We start from the raw sequence: 18,462 nt of genomic DNA on the forward strand, positions 1-18,462 counted from the left end.
CAGAGGCCTCTGGTGAAGTGCAGGGATTTACTGCCTCCTCATTGTCTGTTCCTCCACACTCTAGGATATATCTTTGCTACCTCCCTGGCATTTTAAAGGTATAGGAGTCCTAATGCCATTGCATAGAGGATCATCCCAGTCCCTAGGAAGAGCTCTCTGATAAAGGACAAAGACTCTAGGGTCAAAGCAATTGTCATCATTAGGGCTACAAGAGTCTTGATTGTATTAGATTAGCCTAGTTACCAATGTTACCTAGTTACCATGGCCCTTGTCATTCCCTTTCCCAATTTTAGGTTATGACCACTCGCTTTTACCACCTAAGACCATATTCTTAGGGAGAATTCCAAGTATAGCTGTATGGTCACTGAATGCAGTGTTCTTTTACTTTTCGTCATTGTGTAGAGAGCTAGAAAGGGCTGGGGAAAGAAATCGACTTTATTTTTCTACATACCTTTATGATTTATGAAAAATTGATCCACTCCCTTCAGTTAGATAACCATGAGTCAGAGAAATACAGTTACAATAAAGTGGCAGTGTCATTTCTAAAGTAGACCATGCTCCAGTTCACGAATGATGGCCAATTAAAGTAAGTTATTCCTGTCTGGTGGGGCTGTGTGTGAGATGAACTATCACCCAAAATGAATTAAAGCCCAGGCTTGGAAGATTTCCTGTTGACTAGCCTGCAGTATGATTTATAATTACTTCTGTTTACATGTAAGGTGGGGCAGAGTTGCCAGGAAGAAAACTGGCCTGGAGTTCACCTGAATATGAGTCAGAGCAATAAAAAGGGCATCTGCTTATTAATGTTTTGATTTGTAAATATTTTTTCAATCATCATAGTGTTGGGGATCTACATGGATATAGATATATGGGGGAATGCTCAGAACCAAATATCTAACACAATGGTTTGCCTGTGAGGCAGGTCACTGGGACCCACCTTACATCCTGGAGAACTAGGGTCAATCTCGATGTGCTTTCTGTGTTTCCAAACTTAATTTTGTCATCATAGTGACTCTCTTTTGTAATGAGTACTTTTTCTCAATTTTGAGGCTAGTTTCCTTTTCTTCTTTTTTAAATCTCAACTTCTCTAACCTTCCTAAGATCTAACAGAAGCATACCCTTAGAGTCCCAATTAAAATCTGAACCACCCCATCGTCAGTCATGCCAACCGTATGATTAATTGTGGGCAGAGGGGAGGAAGAAATTCCACCAGACCTGTGCTTGACTCTTTCTATACCTTCATTTTTCCTGTTCTGCTTCTGTGTCTAAATACATCTGTATCTCTCTATCTTGCTATATCTCCATATCTCTGTGTATCCCCAGGTGTGAGTGTTTCTCTAATCCCTCCTTCTGTGTACTCCCTCTACCTGAAATTCTCTCTTAAACAGAGACACATACACATATTCTCACATACATCCCACTTAAGATTTGGAGGCACAAATAGCAACACCAAATCGCCTTTCCTGCCTGTACCCTTAAACATGGCGCTTCATGAAATATGAGTCTTCTGGGAGCCAGTTGAGTCAAGGAAAACGGGTTCCCATGCTCTTCGATCTGTGTAGCTGGGGCCTTTTGTAACAGCACTCCATTTCAGGCTCAGATAACAGCCCCATGTCTACTCAGCAGGAATGTAAAGGCCACTGGCCTGAGAATAGGACATTTAGTATCAAGCCAGCCTTGCAGCTAATTTTTTTCTTTTTTTAATTGTGGTAAGAACACTTTACAGAGATCTGCCCTCTTAATAAAACATTGAGAGCACAATATAACATTATTAATTGTAGACACTGTGCTGTACAGCAGATCTCTAGAACATACCCATTTTTACCCACTGGACAGCAACCCTCCATTCCCTGCACCAGCATCCAGAAACCACCATTCTGTTCTGTTTCCACAAGTTTGACTATTCTGGATTCTGTATACAAGTGGAAGCATGCAGTAGTTTTCCTGCTATGACTGGGTTGTTTTAGAAAAAATCCTCAAAGTTCATCCATGTTGTCACATATAGTAGGATTTCCTTTTCTTTAGGAGGCCGAATAATATTCCATTGTATGCATATACCACATTTCCTATATCCATTCATCCATTAATGAACATTTAGGTTGTTTCCACATCTTGGCTATTGTGATGAAGACTGTAGTGAATATGGGGATGCAGATATCTCTTCAAGATCCTGATTCTAATTCTTTTGGATATATATATACCCAGAATCTAAGCACAATGGATTTGAACTCCTGCCTGGTTCCAGAAAGGCATCCTTGCCTCTACCTGGAGTTGGAAGTTGTATGATTCCCCTGTTCTACTCAGAGTATTTCTGCCTTATGTCTTGGTTCCCCAGAACATGTTCTGGTATACTGCCCAGTTCCTCCGTTTCTACTGCAATCATTTATTCCCTCATTCAACTAATAAATATTTGTTGAGGCTTCAACTCTATGCTGGAGTCTAGGTTAAGTCAGAGGTGGTAATGGAGCAAAATGATACCCTCATCTGATCTTCTAGCTGCCATCTTCAGATCTTCTAGATCTGATCTGATCTTCAGAAACTCACATTTTACCTCCAGCTCAGGCTCGAGCCCCTGTAATTTATTCTTTTTCTCAGCGTCTCCAATCCCACCTGACTTTGACTCACTTCTCTGCTTCTCCTGATGCAAACCTTCAAGACCCTGGTTCCCACGCATCCCTGTGACCATCCCATCTTCAAATTAGTCTAGTCCTCTGACCCCTCCCCCCCTTAACTGGCCTATCTCTACTTCAGAAAGACACTGACACCCAGGGAAGGCAAAGGATTACATTTTCTCAGCATGAAAATCATTCCTTTCTCTTAGAAAGCACACACTAGTATTCTTCTTGACTTTAAGTATAAATGAGGAAACTCCTCCATCATGGCTGCACTGTGGCTCCCTGTGCCAAGTGGAAAGCTCTATGTTCAGTTTTCTTCACACATTACAACGAGGGCAAGAGCTAAGTAAGCTTGGCTGTGAGAAGAGATGCTGCTCTTAATCCCCAAAGCCTCCTAAATAATCAGATTCCATGACAGGCTGAGTAAAGGGTCTCAGAACCCCAGGTACCTGCTTGGCCTTCTGAATAACACCTCTTCTCACTGTAAAAAGACAGTGGCCATTAATTTACTGATGTCAAGATTGTGCATGTGCAAGATTCTAGCACAAGGTGGTGGTGGGGGGGTGTATTTAAATGCCGTTAACCATTTCTTTGAAAGCTAAAATATTTACTCATCATGTCATTTTACGTCCCTAACACAGGTCATCAAAAGCCCTGGGATTCACAAAATTTCTTGCTCCCTGTGCTGTGACATCTATTTCCAATGAGTCTTAACATAGCCTTATTGTATAGCAATGGGAAAGGAGTTCCATCTCCCATGGGAAGCTTATAATGAAACCATATTCATAAATCTGTTCACTCTTTCCACCACTTCCCTTTTACCAGAATTCTTGTAAATGTGGTCTCTCTGCCTTACAGTTCATATATTAAATGAATAAGTAACAAAGGAAAAATGCTGAATTTCAGAGCACATCACCGAGACCAGAAGATAAATAGGGTCATAGAAATCCTCTGTCCTCATTACTGCCAGATTCTGGGGTGTGGCTGCCACAGCATTGGGGGTGGGCAGGGTGCTGGAAGGGGTTCCATTCCCTCCCTGGGGTCTTAATGCCCTGGGCAAAAGCTTCCAGCAAAGCAAAGGAAGGTAGCATGTGTCAGTTACCACGTCTGTGTTTAACATTTTATATGGTCCAACTCAAGGCAAATAAATATTTCAGCAAATAGAACTGCCCTGTGATATATGTGAACATCACTGAATTAAGAAAGCCACTAAATTCACTGCAGTCACAGAGAAGTAGGAGGAAAGGACAGGAGAGAATAGGTTGATTTATTCCCTCCTTGGCTCTTCTAAGATCTTTGCTTTGCCCTGTATTTTTTTTCCCCTCCTCCCTCTCCAGGCCTGTCCTCAAATGTTTTCCCTGATTGTATCATCACTACTCTTATTTTCTCAAATCAGACTCCTGAAACAGAAATAAGAGTAACATGAGTGTGAATCTGTACACCCTTTTTTTTCAGGGGGTAACCTGAACATTGAGCAATAAGTATTTCTCTCCACCTCTCTCTGCCCCCCGCCCCCTGCCCCCAGCTTCACTTCCGGGAATGCAGAAAGCTTTAGTTTATTTTAAGCAGAGACAGGCAGGACACAGGGCCTAGAACTTGGTAGTAAATTCCACAATTAGGGAGCAGGAGCCTCTAAAAGCCCTTTCTTGAAGGGACCTGAGATTATACTGTGGACAAATTAAATTGCCTGCTGCTTGCATTCTCACTGGGTGATTTGGGGACCTATGGTGACAAAAGATCAAGCAAATATATTCAGTCCAGTAGTTGGTTTAAAAAAATAGTGAAAAAAAGGAGAGTCCAACACTGCATTTTTTTAAAACTACAATTCCTAATGGAGGGGAGGGAGGCTTGACATCTAATACTTTTTCAGAACATGGGGACCTGTTCTTTGAGTAACCTATGTTCAGTAAATGCCACACTCTAGGCACTTCTACAAGTGGAAAGTTATAGCTCTCCAGACTTCAGATATCAAAAGACCTAATTCATCTCCCCACATCTTCTGCAAGGCTGTATTCTCACCTGGCAGCACTTCCATAAATGATATAAAGTTTGAGAAAGAGAGAGAGAGCGCGCGCCAGGAGACACAGAGGTCCACTCAAGGATCGGACAGCAATGGGACATCAAGCACTGCTTTCCTTCAAGATGTTCTCCAGACATTTTAATCATCCTGAATTGCCAAAGAGAGCTCAGGCCAAGCAACAAAATTCCCATATCATCAAAAGAGGCCATCTTTCATGCAGGAAATTCATAGGCTAAAAGGGAGCCTAGACTGAAATCCAGGCATTTCATTAAGGAATTACATCATCTTTGACTGCGTAATGGCAAAAAAAAAAAAAAAAAACCCTCTAGCATTGCACTCATCAAGCAAAACTGCCCAAGGGGACCTACCAAGTGAGGACTTGTCAAGGTCACACAATGCACAGACTACTTGGGCCAGCACAAAGCCAGAAGTAGGTCAGTTCATGGTAATGGGTGAGATTTACTATACCCTTTCTAGCGTGAGCCTCCTGGAATGGAAGAGCACATGCCATCATCAGCCTGTCAACCATGAATTTGTAAGGTTACACAGGTAAGATTTTCAGGTCTGGTTTCCCTTCTGTGGCAACCTACTCTGCCCCATAAAGTATCTTTTCAGCCCCCAGACCACAGAAGACCCCCACTGCCGGCCTCACTGGGAGGCTTATTTACTTACTGAACTTACAAACCACTGAAGGGAAAACAGAGGAGAACAAAGCAAACTAAGTAAAGGAGCAAATTATACAGTTCTTAAAATCATCACTGTCTATCATGTAATCCTAACTCTGTTCTCAGTTGTTCCTCCAGAAGCTTTTCTGACTTCACATTTTGCATTGTGGTTTCCATATCTAACCTGCACCCCTTCACACCATTTGTGGGTGATCAGAGCAGGCATCTTATTCCCCAGCTCCCACAGGACCTGGTCCCAGGGCTAGGAAAAGACCCGAATTCGCCATCAGGAGATGGCATTGATGTCATGGGCTCCTCTCTTGCTCAAGAGAATAATATCTCTGCCTTGCTCTCCCACCTCCCGTTTGTACGCAAGCGCTCTCTCTCTCAAATGAATACATAAAATCTTTAAAAAGAGAGAGAGAGAGAGAGAAATCACAAGTAGGCAGAGAGGCATGCAGAGAGAGGGGGGGAAGCAGGCTCCCTGCTGAGCAGAGAGCCTGATGTGGAGCTCCATCCCAGGACCCTGAAATCATAACCTGAGCTGAAGGCAGAGGCTTTAACCCACTGAGCAACCAAGGCGCCCCAATAAATAAAATCTTAAAAAGAAGAAGGAGGAGGAGGAGGAGAAGAAAAATTAGCATTTGAGGGACATTCCAGGCTGAATATACTCCTCAAAATGGCCTGCAGGCCACACCCTCACATGTCAAGAAAGCAAACCAACACCCTGCGTTGCAAACAATATGCAGTATATAGGTAGAAATGTCTGAATACTATATATAGTAAAAAAATCCAGTTTAAATTTTAGGAGTGGTCTTTAGCAGTCTATTATCTTTCACCATGTAACCCTAAGCCAACATTTCTAAACCATAAAAATAATATGAATTTACACACAGACCTTTCTCATGATCCGGCAATTTCACTCTCAGATTTCATTCCATAGAAGTGAAAATAGAAAACCCCACCAAAAGTCTTGTACAAGAATATTTATTCATAATGGCCAAAAACTGAGGACAATCCAAATATCCATCAGCAAGAGACTTGAGAAGGATGCTACTATAAAAACAGACAATAGAATGTGATTCAGCAATAAAAAGAAACAAACGTGATTTACACAGCTACATAGATACATCTTGAAAACCAAATGTAATACTGGGTAAAAGCAGCTAGCAAAATTCAAGAATAAGCAAAACTGTTCTGTAATGATGGAATGCATAAGAGTGATTGACCGAAGGTGGGGGAAGCTGACTGGAAACAGGAGGGAGTTTCTAAGATGATGAGAATGTTCTGTATCTTGAGCAGGATGTATGTTACATGGATAAATACACCCCTTGACTTATGTACTTAATCCTTGCTTTTCGCTCCTTGAAAACGATATATCCATTATTAAAAAAAAAAAAAAAAAAAAAAAACAGTAACATAATATTGGCAATCTGGAAAGTGTATTCCATAACAAAAATGGGTTTTAAACTTGATGTCATTAAGTTCACTTTCTGTTATTAAACAATTAGTTCATCATAAGCTCAGTCCTGTTGAGTGTCTTTGTTACTTCTAGTTAAATGAACATCCCCACATCTTTTGCTTCTTTTTTTTTTTAAGTTTTTATTTATTTATTTATTTGACAGACAGAGATCACAAGTAGGCAGAGAAGCAGGCAGAGAGAGAGGAAGGGAAGCAGGCTCCTCACCGACCAGAGAGCCGCATGCAGGGCTCAATCCCAGGACCCTAAGATCATGACCTGAGCCGAAGGCAGAGGCTTTAACCCACTGAGCAACCCAGGTGCCCCATACATCTTTTTATTCTTAAAGATTTTTATTTATTTATTTGACAGGGAGAGAGAAAGCACAAACAGGGGGAGAAATAGAGGGAAGAAGAGAAGCAGGCTCCCTGCTGAGCAAGGAGCCTGACAGAAGACTGGATCCCAGGACCCTGGGATCATGACCTGAGCAGAAGGTAAGCTTAACTAACTGTGCCACCCAGGCACCCACATCCCAGCATCTTGACAGCACATTCTACAATCAGGAGGAGCTGGAGAACCTTAGATGATACCCCACACCTTTTGACAAGTGCACACTAACAGAAAACACCCCAATCAAATCAACTGCAAGAGAGAGAAAAGAGAACAGGGGCTGTGTTTTGGGATCTACCAAATATCTCCACAGCACTGAGTACACCTGAAACACTGCTCAAACCCACCAACTAAAAACTGAGAGAAAGAGCTGGAGTTGGCAGCATTCAATAAATCATTAAATACAATCAGCATTGTCGTCTGCTTGGGATGAGCTCTACACGTGGAGAGAAATTTCTCCAGTAAATCAATTGGAGCAAGGTGATTTTATAATTACCCATAAATAGCATTTCTGGGTATTTAGACAGAATATCTTATATCTTAGACAGAAAGTCAGGATTTGAGAGCTGCTGGCAATGAGACGAGCCTCAGATGGCGATGCAGCAAACACGTAACGGTACCAGCCTTAATAATATAAGAGCATGTCTAGATTTGAAGAAAATCATCACAACTTAAAAAAGAAGAAGTACTGTCATTGCCAGAGAATATTCTCACATGACACAAAACAGGATTGATTTTAATGCCTCCATTCTTAGGTCCACCCCTGGTGAAGTAAGCACAGAGAAGGAAGGCGACAGAGAGAAATCTAGAGAAGTACATACCCAAGGGACCATACCCTACTGGGTGGATTTTGTGAGCAGGATAACTATGGTGATTTACAGTCCCAATGCAAATGCACTGAATATTTTAATTTATATGTCTTTTTCAGCTCTAATTGCTCGTCAGTTTGAAAAGCGAAATGTTTGTAGGGAGTCTCATTTCCTGCCAATGAGATAATATGGGCTTAAATGTCATAATTGGAGTGAACTACATGGGTCTTTAACTTCCTGGTCAGGACCCAGCCACTCTCAATATTTTCAGGTAATAGCCAAAAGATTTAGAATCTCAATTAAAAATACTATTTCCCTTCCCATTAGAACTAAAAACAGAATGCTGATCAATGGACGAATTTACTATTTGCACTCTGCTTAAGAATATAGGCTAAATTATCTTTATGAGGTCAAGTTCTGAACCCTCACCTATTTATGAAATAAAGTGTGGAAAATTAAGATGTGAACTATCTTTTTAGAAGGTCATTGTAGCAGATGGTATTGGTGCTCCTGGAAAGCTGACCAGCCGCAAGCAGCTGCCAGCTTCCTGTGTAAGGACTTTCTCTTTGTTGCCCCCATACAGGGCTGGTCAGAAGTAGCATCTCTAGAAACTACCCTCAGCAGATGAGGAACAGGAGTTGGTGAATAAATGCCCCAGTTTCTCTTGGTGGGACAACACCAAAGTGTTCTACACTGTCCCCTAGAGGTCCCCAGTGGTATTGAGTATGGTTGTTCAGAGTGTAGTTTGTCATTAACCTATCCTGGGCTTTCTTCGCTTCCATGTCTCAACCCTTCACTGCCCTGTAGGCACAACCTGCCATCACAACCCACATAATTGACTTGCACTCCAACCCTAGTCTCAGGATCTGATTGTCCGACATTAAATTCAGAAGGATTAGAGAAATTATTTTCCCTCAACTATGTGTGTCAAAATTAAATTTCCCCATAGTGTTAACTCCACTCAGGAACAGAGGACTGGCATGCCAACAGGAAGCTGGTTGTTTACTTCATCACTCTTGGAGTATTTTTTTTTTTTAATTTTAAAAAATATTTTAAACATTTTCTATTTACTTATTTTAAGTAATCTCTATGACCAACATGGGGCTCCAACTCATGACTCCAAGATCAAGAGTCACATGCTCCACCGACTGGTGCCCATCTTAGAGTAATTTTTAAGTAGCGTATCTCTGTCAGGATATTTTCTCCCATTTCTGTCCCTATTAATCAGCCTGTCAGGTCTACGTGTCCATTTCACTCATCAGGGTAGTCAGTGCAGTCCAATCTAAGACGCCTCATTAGTATTTGGAAGTGTCTAGAACTCCGTGATACAGGGAGTTCAGACTGAAAAGAATCACAGCAGAGTGTTGGAGGAGAATAATGCAATTCTGACACTTCCTATTCACCCTCTAAAAGAGAAAGAGCAGCCATTCAAGGCTTTAAGAGACAAGGACAACAGACTGGTCCAGGAAGACTTGGAGGAGCCCCTGTCCATATATTCCTAAGGCAGGGCCACGTATGTGGGAAGGAACCAACTGGGATTAGGACGCTTAGGTTTTGTCCCCACTCAGCAGAAGCAAGCCCTGTGACATTGGTAGGTCCCCTTGATCCATCGTTGGCCTTGGTTCCTTGGTCTCTGAAATAAGAAATAAACTAAAGAATTCTTCAGCTCTTTCATCCTACTCTCTAAAAATGATGCCAATTTATTATTCAAATAAGTGATGTAATTGTGAAAGGGGGGGGCATAATAATCTCCTAGACTTGAATGTGTCTTAACTGATGGGATATTGGCTTAGGAAATTGTGACTTTTGTCATTCAAAGCACTCTAATCTAAACACTTTAAGAAATTCCCACAACAGCCTTGCTGGTGAAATTCAGAAAATACTTCTCTCTTTCAGCAAGATAAATCCAGAAACTAGGAACAGGAAATATAAAAGAAAAAAATATATATTCAAGACTTTACAAAAGATTGGAGGTAAGATGCTAAAGTTAGAAATATTCACTTTGAAAGTGTGCTCTAATCACCGTGTCAATTGAGAATAGATATAATTAATATTTTTGAGCCCTAGCGACTAGTGGTAGCAACTAGAGATATTTGGGGTGGAGGTGGAGATGGGGCCCAAAGCCCCATCCCGAATCTCTGGCCTCCCATTCCCTATTCTCAGGTTTCATATTTGCATGCCTTTCAAATCAACTACATATATACACCCTAGGCATTACCCCAGCCCTGTTTCTCTACAGCTATACCTACAACCCCTCAATATAAAAATTCTGAACATATAATCACCTCAGTCTACAGAGGTAGATGTTATACCCCTGTCACAGATGAAAAAGTAAGGTTCAGAAATACTAAGTAATAGTGTTAGCTAAGACTCTCATCATATCACTGTGGCTCCAAAACACAGGCAATATTTCTTTCCTTTAAATATTATTCAGTTTAGGGGTACCTGAGTGCATAGTCAGTTAAGCATCTGACTCTTGGTTTCAGCTCAAGTCCTGATCTCAGGGTCCTGAGATGAAACCCCATGTCGGGCTCCATGCTCAGTCCAGAGTCCGATTGCAATTCTCATTCCCTCTGCCCCTCTCACTCATGCTCTCTCTCTCTGTCTCTAAAACAGATAAATAAATCTTTAAAAAAAATTAATCATTTTGTTTTTATTATCACACATATAATAAGGCTCATTGTAACATATAAAACAATAGAACGACGTACAAAAAGCATGATAATCTTTACTGAACTTTGGACTCCTGACCTTCTGAAAGGCACTTGTGTCATTGTAAAGTCTTTATTTTTATCTCATCATATATAAATTTGTTGGTCAAATTTATATAGATATTCCCCTAGAATTTCTGCTACTTTTTCTCCCCCTACATTTGCATACTTGATAAATTGGGGGCTTATTTGTATATAGTAATGAGACATGGATCTAGTTTTATTCTCTTCTACAGATGACCAATGATCAAATAAAGCATGTTTTCCCAGTCATTTCCTGAAACCCCACCTTTGCTATAGATTGAGTTCCCATTTATACATGGTTCTACTTCTCCATTGTTTTGTCCATTGATCTACTTGCCTGCTCTGGTAGCAAAAGGTTCTGATGACGGTGGCCATGGTAGGCAGAAAAACTGGCCCTCCAAAAATAGCCACAGCTAATCCCTGGAATTTGTACATGTCACCTTTTTTTGAAAAAGGGTCATTGTAAATAGGATTCAGTTAAGGATTTTGAGATGAGATTATCCTGGATTATCAGGGTGGGCCCTATATGCTGTCACAAGTGTCCTTACAGGAGGAGACTGAAGTTGCCAAGAAGAGGAGGAGGCAGTGTGACCTGGGAGGCAGAGACAGGAACCCAGCAGCCATCAGTCAAAGATTGCCGTTCATCATCATTAGCCATCAGGGAGATTCAAATCAAAATCACATTGAGATACCATCTTATATCAGTAAGAAAGGCCAAAATTAACAAGACAGTAAACAACAAGTATTGGAGAGGATGTGGAGAAAGGGGAACCCTCTTACACTCTTGGTGGTGCAGCCACCAAGTGCAGCCACTTTGGAAAATAGTATGGAGATTCCTTAAAAAATTAAAAATAGTGCTAACCTATGACCTGCAATTGCACTACTGGACATTTACCCCAAAGATAAAGATATAGTGAAAAGAAGGGCCATCTGTACCCCAATGTTCATAGTAGCAATGGCCACAGTCCCCAAACTGTGGAAAGAACCAAGATGCCCTTCAACAGATGAGTGGATAAAGAAGATATGGTCCATACATACAATGGAGCATTATGCCTCCATCAGAAAGGATGAATACCCAACTCTTGTATTCTTTTGCTATGATAATTGACTCTCTCAGAGAGACTCAGCATAATAGAGATTATGCTGAGTGAAATAAGTCAAGCAGAGAGAGTCAATTATCATAGGGTTTCACTTACTTTTGGAGCATAAGGGATATCATGGAGGACATTGGGAGATGGAGAGAAGAAGTGAGTTGGGGGAAATCGCAGGGGGACACAAACCATGAGAGACTGTGGACTCTGAAAAACAACCTGAGGATTTTGGAGGGGACGGGGTAGGGGGTGGGTGAGTCTGATGGTGGCTATTATGGAGGGCACATATTGCATGGAGCACTGGGTGTGGGGCATAAACAATGAATTTTGGAACACTGAAAAGAAATAAAATGAAATAAAATAAAAAGGATTGCCGGCAGCCACTGGAAGCAAAAGAGACAAGGAACAGATTCCTCACCCCATTGAGCCTCCAGAGGGAGCAAGGTCCTGATGATACCATGATTTCAGACTTCTGCCTTCCAAAACTGTGAAATAATACATTTCTGCTGTTGTTTTTTTTTTTTAAGATTTTATTTATTTATTTTAAACTAAGAGATAGAGAGAGCATGCAAGCTAATCCTTGTAGGCAAGAGTGGTGGGGGAGGGGAAGAGAAGGGGAGGAGGAGGGAGAGGAACAAGCAGAGCTGATACAGAGTTCCAACCCACCAGAGAGATCATGACCTGAGCCTAAATCAGGAGTTAAATGCTTAACCTACTGAGCCATCCAGGTGCCTGCCCTTAGATGTCTATTGTTTTAACCCACTGAGTGTGCAGTAGTTTGTTATAGCACCCACAGGAAACTAATGTAATAGCTTAGTGTAATATTATTTTTAATAATTTAATAAATGCTAAGTCAGTCCCTAGTCATTACTCCTTTTCAAAATTGTCTTGGGCTTCTTAATCATTTAGTTTTCCAATGGAATTTAATTATTTTGACCAGATCCAATTCAGATTAAAATTGTATTAAATTTGTATACATTAAATTGGGATGAATTGGTACTTTTATGATATTCATCCTCCCATTCAGAAATATATTTTCCTCAACTTTTTGTCTCGTTTTATATCCTTGAGTAAGGTTGTATAGTTTTTTCCACCTAACCTATATTCTTCTCATTTTATTTATTTCTAAATATTTTCTTTTTTGGTCACTATTATGAATAATAATATTTTCCTATTTCTAACTTGATATTTCAGTTATGAAGAAAAGCTATTGATTGTGTATATTTTTGCAATCCCTCTCAATCCCAATGTCCCTGTTCTCTTAATGATTTTAGTAGCTTAGTTGGGAGTCTCTTGAATTTTGCAAAGATACAGTGACTGAGTCTCTTTCTCTGCTGTACTTATGCTGATATTTTACTTACGAGTTTTATTGCATCAATTAGCACTTGTCATACATTGTTCAATTTTAACAATAATAGAAGTTATCCCTAATATTTCCATATTTTAATGGAATTAGCTTCAGGGTTTTACCATTTATTTTCATGTTTTTTGTTAATAGTCCTTACAATGCCTACTTCCTTCCTTCTACTCAAATTTTACTTACGATTATTAAGAGGAATGGATGCTGGACTTCATAGAGTACTCGTTCAGTCTCCATTGGTACAATCATACAGCTTTCCCTCTCTTTAACTTATGGAGGCAAAAACTTGGTGATATGCTTCAAAACTTGAAAACTCTATTAATTCTTTGAATAAATATTATTTGGGTATGGCATTCATATTATACTATTTGACTGAAATCTCTTCACTAACATTTTATTTCCAAAAATCTGCATCCATATCCATGAGTAAATTGATTAAGAGCTTTATTTTGCATATGAAACTTAACAGGTTTTGGTCTTAAGACTATATTCATCAAGATGAGTTGCCCAGGGGTGCCTGGGTGGCTCACTGGGTTAAAGCCTCTGCCTTCAGCTCAGGTCATGATCCCAGGGTCCTGGTATCGAGCCCCACATCCGGCTCTCTGCTTGGCGGGGAGCCTGCTTCCTCCTCTCTCTCTGCCTGCCTCTCTGCCTACTTGTGATTTCTCTCTGTCAAATAAATAAATAAAATTAAAAAAAAAAAAAAGAAAAGAAAAAGATGAGTTGTCTAGCTTCTACCATTTTCCTGCAGTTTCTAATCACTTAAATTACAGAGAAATTTTCATATTTTTAAACGTTAGGTTAAATTTGACTATAAAACTATCTTGTGATTTTTTTAAAATGGTAGATAATTAATTATTTTACCATCAATTTACTGGGTTTTGGCTTAACCAGATATTTTAATTATTGTTGAGCTCATTTTATTCAATTATACTTTTTCAGGTAATAACATTTTTTACAATATATTTATGTATAGTATTTCTGTATATGTATAATGTTATGTGTAATATATTTATAATACATTATTTATGTGTCATAGTCTCCAATACATTTTTAAGTCTCTCACAAATCATAAGTTTCTCTCCTTCCTCAGGCTACGGAGTGCACATTTTTGTCTTTTTTTTCTCACCAGTCATGTTTGCCCGTCTATCTTATTCATCTCTTCAGTGAAATTGCTTTTTGTTTGATGTTTCCTTTCTATTTTTGTTCTAATTCTATTTTTTAAAACAAATCTATTGCGGAGCGCCTGGGTGGCTCAGTGGTTTAAGCCTCTGCCTTCTGCTCAGGTCATGGTATCAGGGTCCTGGGATCGAGCCCCGCATCGGGCTCTCTGCTCAACAGGGAGCTTGCTTCCCTTCCTCTCTCTCTCTGCCTGCCTCTCTGCCTACTTGTGATCTCTGTCTGTCAAATAAATAAATAAAATCTTTAAAAAAAAAAAAAATAATAAAAAATGAATTAAATAAATCAATTGCTTCTGTTCTCATTTATTTTGGTTCACTTTATTTGTCCTTCAAATTTCTTAATTTGAAAATGAAGTTCACTTACTGATTGTCCTTTGTAAAGAACAAGAGCAATAAAGACCTATTTTTGCATAATAGAGCTTTAACTACACTCCATAGCTTTTTCTTTTGTTCCAAGTGTTCCTTTTTACACTATTTTCCAAATACCTCAAATAGTGTGTAATTTCAGTTTAATTTGCTTATCGATCCAGGAATTATTTAGAAGAATGCTTCTAACTTCCATCTAGTTAATGTGCTTTCTACCCTTTTTATTGCTGATTTCTGGCTTAATGGTGTCAAATCAGTGAATATGGTCTATAAAATGTCTATTTAGGATATTTCATTAAGATTTTCTTTGTGGCTAAATACATGATCATTACCAGCAGTTGCTCCATCAAAATAGGGAGGAAAGTATACTCTTTGATGGATCACAAAGAAAAAGGTCTATATTCACGGTTTGTCGTGTCCATATCCTCACATGTTTCTACTAGAGTTTAATGATTATACTCTTCAACACATTGTTACTCACTTTTCATTTATTTGATATTTGGAACACAGAAAGCTGCTTACCAACAGCTGCTTTCTAATTGTACTTTGTCCCAGTTTCCTTACATTTCTAGTCTGTTCTGTTTCCGTTCTGTATTTGGCAGATGTGATGTTTGCTGCATAAATTTTTACAACTATCGTATCTCCTTTGCTGAAAAAAAGTAGTACCATTATCTGTCCCTCTCTTTTTCCTCTTTGATGCTTTGTCCTTGCATTTCGTTTTGTTGAACATTAAGAGTCTCCTGTTTGCTTCATTTTGAGTTGATTTCCTAGCATACCTTTGGTAAACCCTTTATCATCCATATTTTATTATCACTTGGTTTTACGTGTAATAATTCTGAAAAGCATGTAGTTGATTATTGTCAATTTGTATAATCTGATCATCTCTCTACTCGGAAAAGGAATTTAGCTGATTTAAATTTATTCTGTAAAGTTTATTTAATAGTTTATTTGCCCAGATTATTTTGTTTGCTCTCTGTTGTGCTGTTTTCCTTTTCCTATAATTATACACATAGAAGAGCAGGAGCCATTGCTGATCTCGCCCTTCTCTGCTTTGCCTATTTCCTATCTTGAGATGCATGTTGTGAATCACTTCTTATTTGTTAGACTGTGTCCTTGAATATTTCCGTCAAGGTTCATGAAGTTTCATTTTCCAGAAATACTCCCTCTACGCTATACTCTCTGGGACTTCGCAACTCTGAGAAGAGATGCCTATTGCTGGCCATGGCACAGATATCTTGGCTGCCAACAATATAATGCCCCATAACAATCCAGCCCACTGATGCCTCCTCTAGATTGGCAGGGTCACAAGCTCAGAAAGTACCTCTAAAGACCCCACATGTATACGTGCATCTCCTCTCCAAGGCTTCTGCTGAATGGGCTTCCCTAGGTAGTAGCAAAACCTATAGACTTCAGTCTAGACCTCCAGAATGGGCCAGCCACCTCTGCATGGGTTCTCAGACTCTCACAAGTAGGCAGAGAGGCAGGCAGAGAGAGAGAGGGAAGCAGGCTCCCTGCTGAGCAGAGAGCCTGATGAGGGGCTCGATCCCAGGACCCTGAGATCATGACCTGAGCCAAAGGCAGAGGCTTTAACCCAATGAGCCACCCGGGCGCCCCTCGGACTCTCCTTCCTACTGGCTCCCTGGAAAGTTCTGGACCACGTGTATCCTCAAATGTCCCTTTCTGGTCCTCAGACTATTTTGTTTCTAAACAGAGACTATTTTGTTTCTACACAGAGAAAGCAGAAGGGGTAGCAGTATAGAGGAATTCTGACACTGGCCCCAGGGTAACACTGGGCCTGTATACTGCATATTTGTATGACTTTTGTATACATTTTCTCATTTTAGCCTCACAGCAACCTTCAAAATAGAGAAGAATAATATAACCCCATTTTACAGAGGTGAGCATAGAGGCTCAGGAAGTGGTTGATTTAATCCAAGTTCAAAAAGCTAGTGAGTCATCAGGACAGAACAGAACAAGGGTTCAAGGGTTCTGACACCCATTCCAGTAATTCCATGACCCTAGTGATTTTCCAAAAGTGCAATCTGCTTCACTCAGTTCCAAAACCTATCAAGCACAATACAGTACCAGGAGGAAAAATCTCTTATCCTGTTATCTTAGCAGGAAAAAAAAAAAAAAAAAGATGGAATTCTCAGATATTCGATAGCTTTTCCACTTTTTAGCCCACCATATATTTTTCCTTTATATTCTGTATTTCTCCTCAGACAGGGGTTCAGTCCTGTTCACAAACCTATGAGGGGTTTGAGAGCCCTCCTGACTGGCTTTGAATCATGGCCAACTTATTCTGGATCAACAAGAATTGTGGAAAATTATCTCCTGTATTGCTTACAATTATCAATAAGATGTGTCTCAAAAGTTGCTTTTTTGGTAAAAGCTGCAAGGAAGGGGAACACTGCAGTACAGTGAGGAAAGACATCCTTCCACAACATAAACCTGCAGCACAAACATTATAAGTATGTTGAAATGTGGTACGCTTACTAAATTACCCTTACGTCAGAGGAAGTCTCTAATATTTTATAAAACCAGGCTACTGCAACTTGTGCAGAAGTTGAAGAAAAGTGGATCTAAACTGGTGGGTTAGCTTAGTGCTTCCCAAAGTTAAGGGCACATCAGGATCACCTGGGGGGCTTGCTGAAACACAGATTTCTGGACCCCATCCCCAGAGATCCTGATTCAGCAGATCTGGGGCGGCCGGAGATTTGGCATTTCTATGAAATTCCTAGGTGGACTCTTTCAAGTCCCTTTCTGTTCTTTTACAGTCCCTATCCTGAAACTTTTCTAGTTTTTAATATCCCTATGCAATTCCCGGCTGAAGTGAGAACTGCTGAAGGTAGCACCACCATTTTCTAGAGTGGTTTCTTTCTTTTTTTTTTTTTTTTGACAGAGAACACAAGCAGGCAGAGAGGCAGGCAGAGAGAGAGAGAGAAGCAGGCTCCCTGTTGAGCAGAGAGCCCGACTCTGGGCTCGATCCCAGGACCCTGGGATCATGACCTGAGCCGAAGGCAGAGGCTTTAACCCACTGAGCCACCCAAGCGCCCCCAGAGTGGTTTCATTTTAATAGGATATACCGGCATACCAAAAAGCTTGAAAAGGATACAAAAGACCCTGGAGAAATTATGCATAAATGGAGATTCTACCTGCTCAGCACCACGCAGACTGCTGGAGGAAGGAACTGCACACCTGATCGGCCATTCAAACGGAGTTTCATTCCTTTAGAAGAAGCTCAGTGCAGGGCACACTGGGGAGGGGCAAGTGAGGGAGAAGAGAGCTTAATTTGTTTTCCTTAAAGTTGTATCCTCTTAGAAGTATGCACGCACATCTGGCCAGCTTTAGCATTGATAATGCCGATTTCATAAAAATAGAAAATAAACTGTCGGACGGTGGAAATGGGGATAAGGGCTGCAGAAGGGAAGTAGAGAAGTACAAATGTATGAAAAACCCTCAGTGCATTTTCCTTGAAATGCCCAAATCGGAGAGGACTCCACAGAGACAGGTGAAGATCCTAGCAGGAGATCTCCTGTTTTGTAGAGGAAAGGTTCTGGAGTAGTTGAGGTATGTGGTATAATTGAGAGATAAGAGGTATGCTAGTGCTGTCTCTTGTCCAAAAATAATCAAAATTGTTAACAATCCCGAGGCGTCAGAGCTCGGCTTTATTTTTTAGCTCAGCAGAGAGAATCAAGCCATAAGGATAAAAAGTCGGTGATATCTGGCTACCATCATTTACTTTAGCTGACCCAGAGAAAGACCATAGGA

At 40.3% G+C, this 18,462-nt stretch overlaps 1 long non-coding RNA gene across 1 annotated transcript in view; it reads right to left on the bottom strand.

Annotated features, from left to right (window-relative positions):
• The window catches only part of LOC309871044, a 70,253-nt gene extending 52,223 nt beyond the window's left edge, over positions 1-18,030 (bottom strand). The window contains exon 1 of the long non-coding RNA XR_014314986.1: positions 17,847-18,030. This is a non-coding gene — a long non-coding RNA (uncharacterized lncRNA). The remainder of the gene's footprint in view (positions 1-17,846) is intronic.
• Between the last annotated feature and the right edge of the window lie 432 nt (positions 18,031-18,462).

Source organism: Mustela nivalis (assembly GCF_964662115.1).
Source record: "Mustela nivalis genome assembly, chromosome: 8".
NCBI lineage: Eukaryota > Metazoa > Chordata > Mammalia > Carnivora > Mustelidae > Mustela > Mustela nivalis.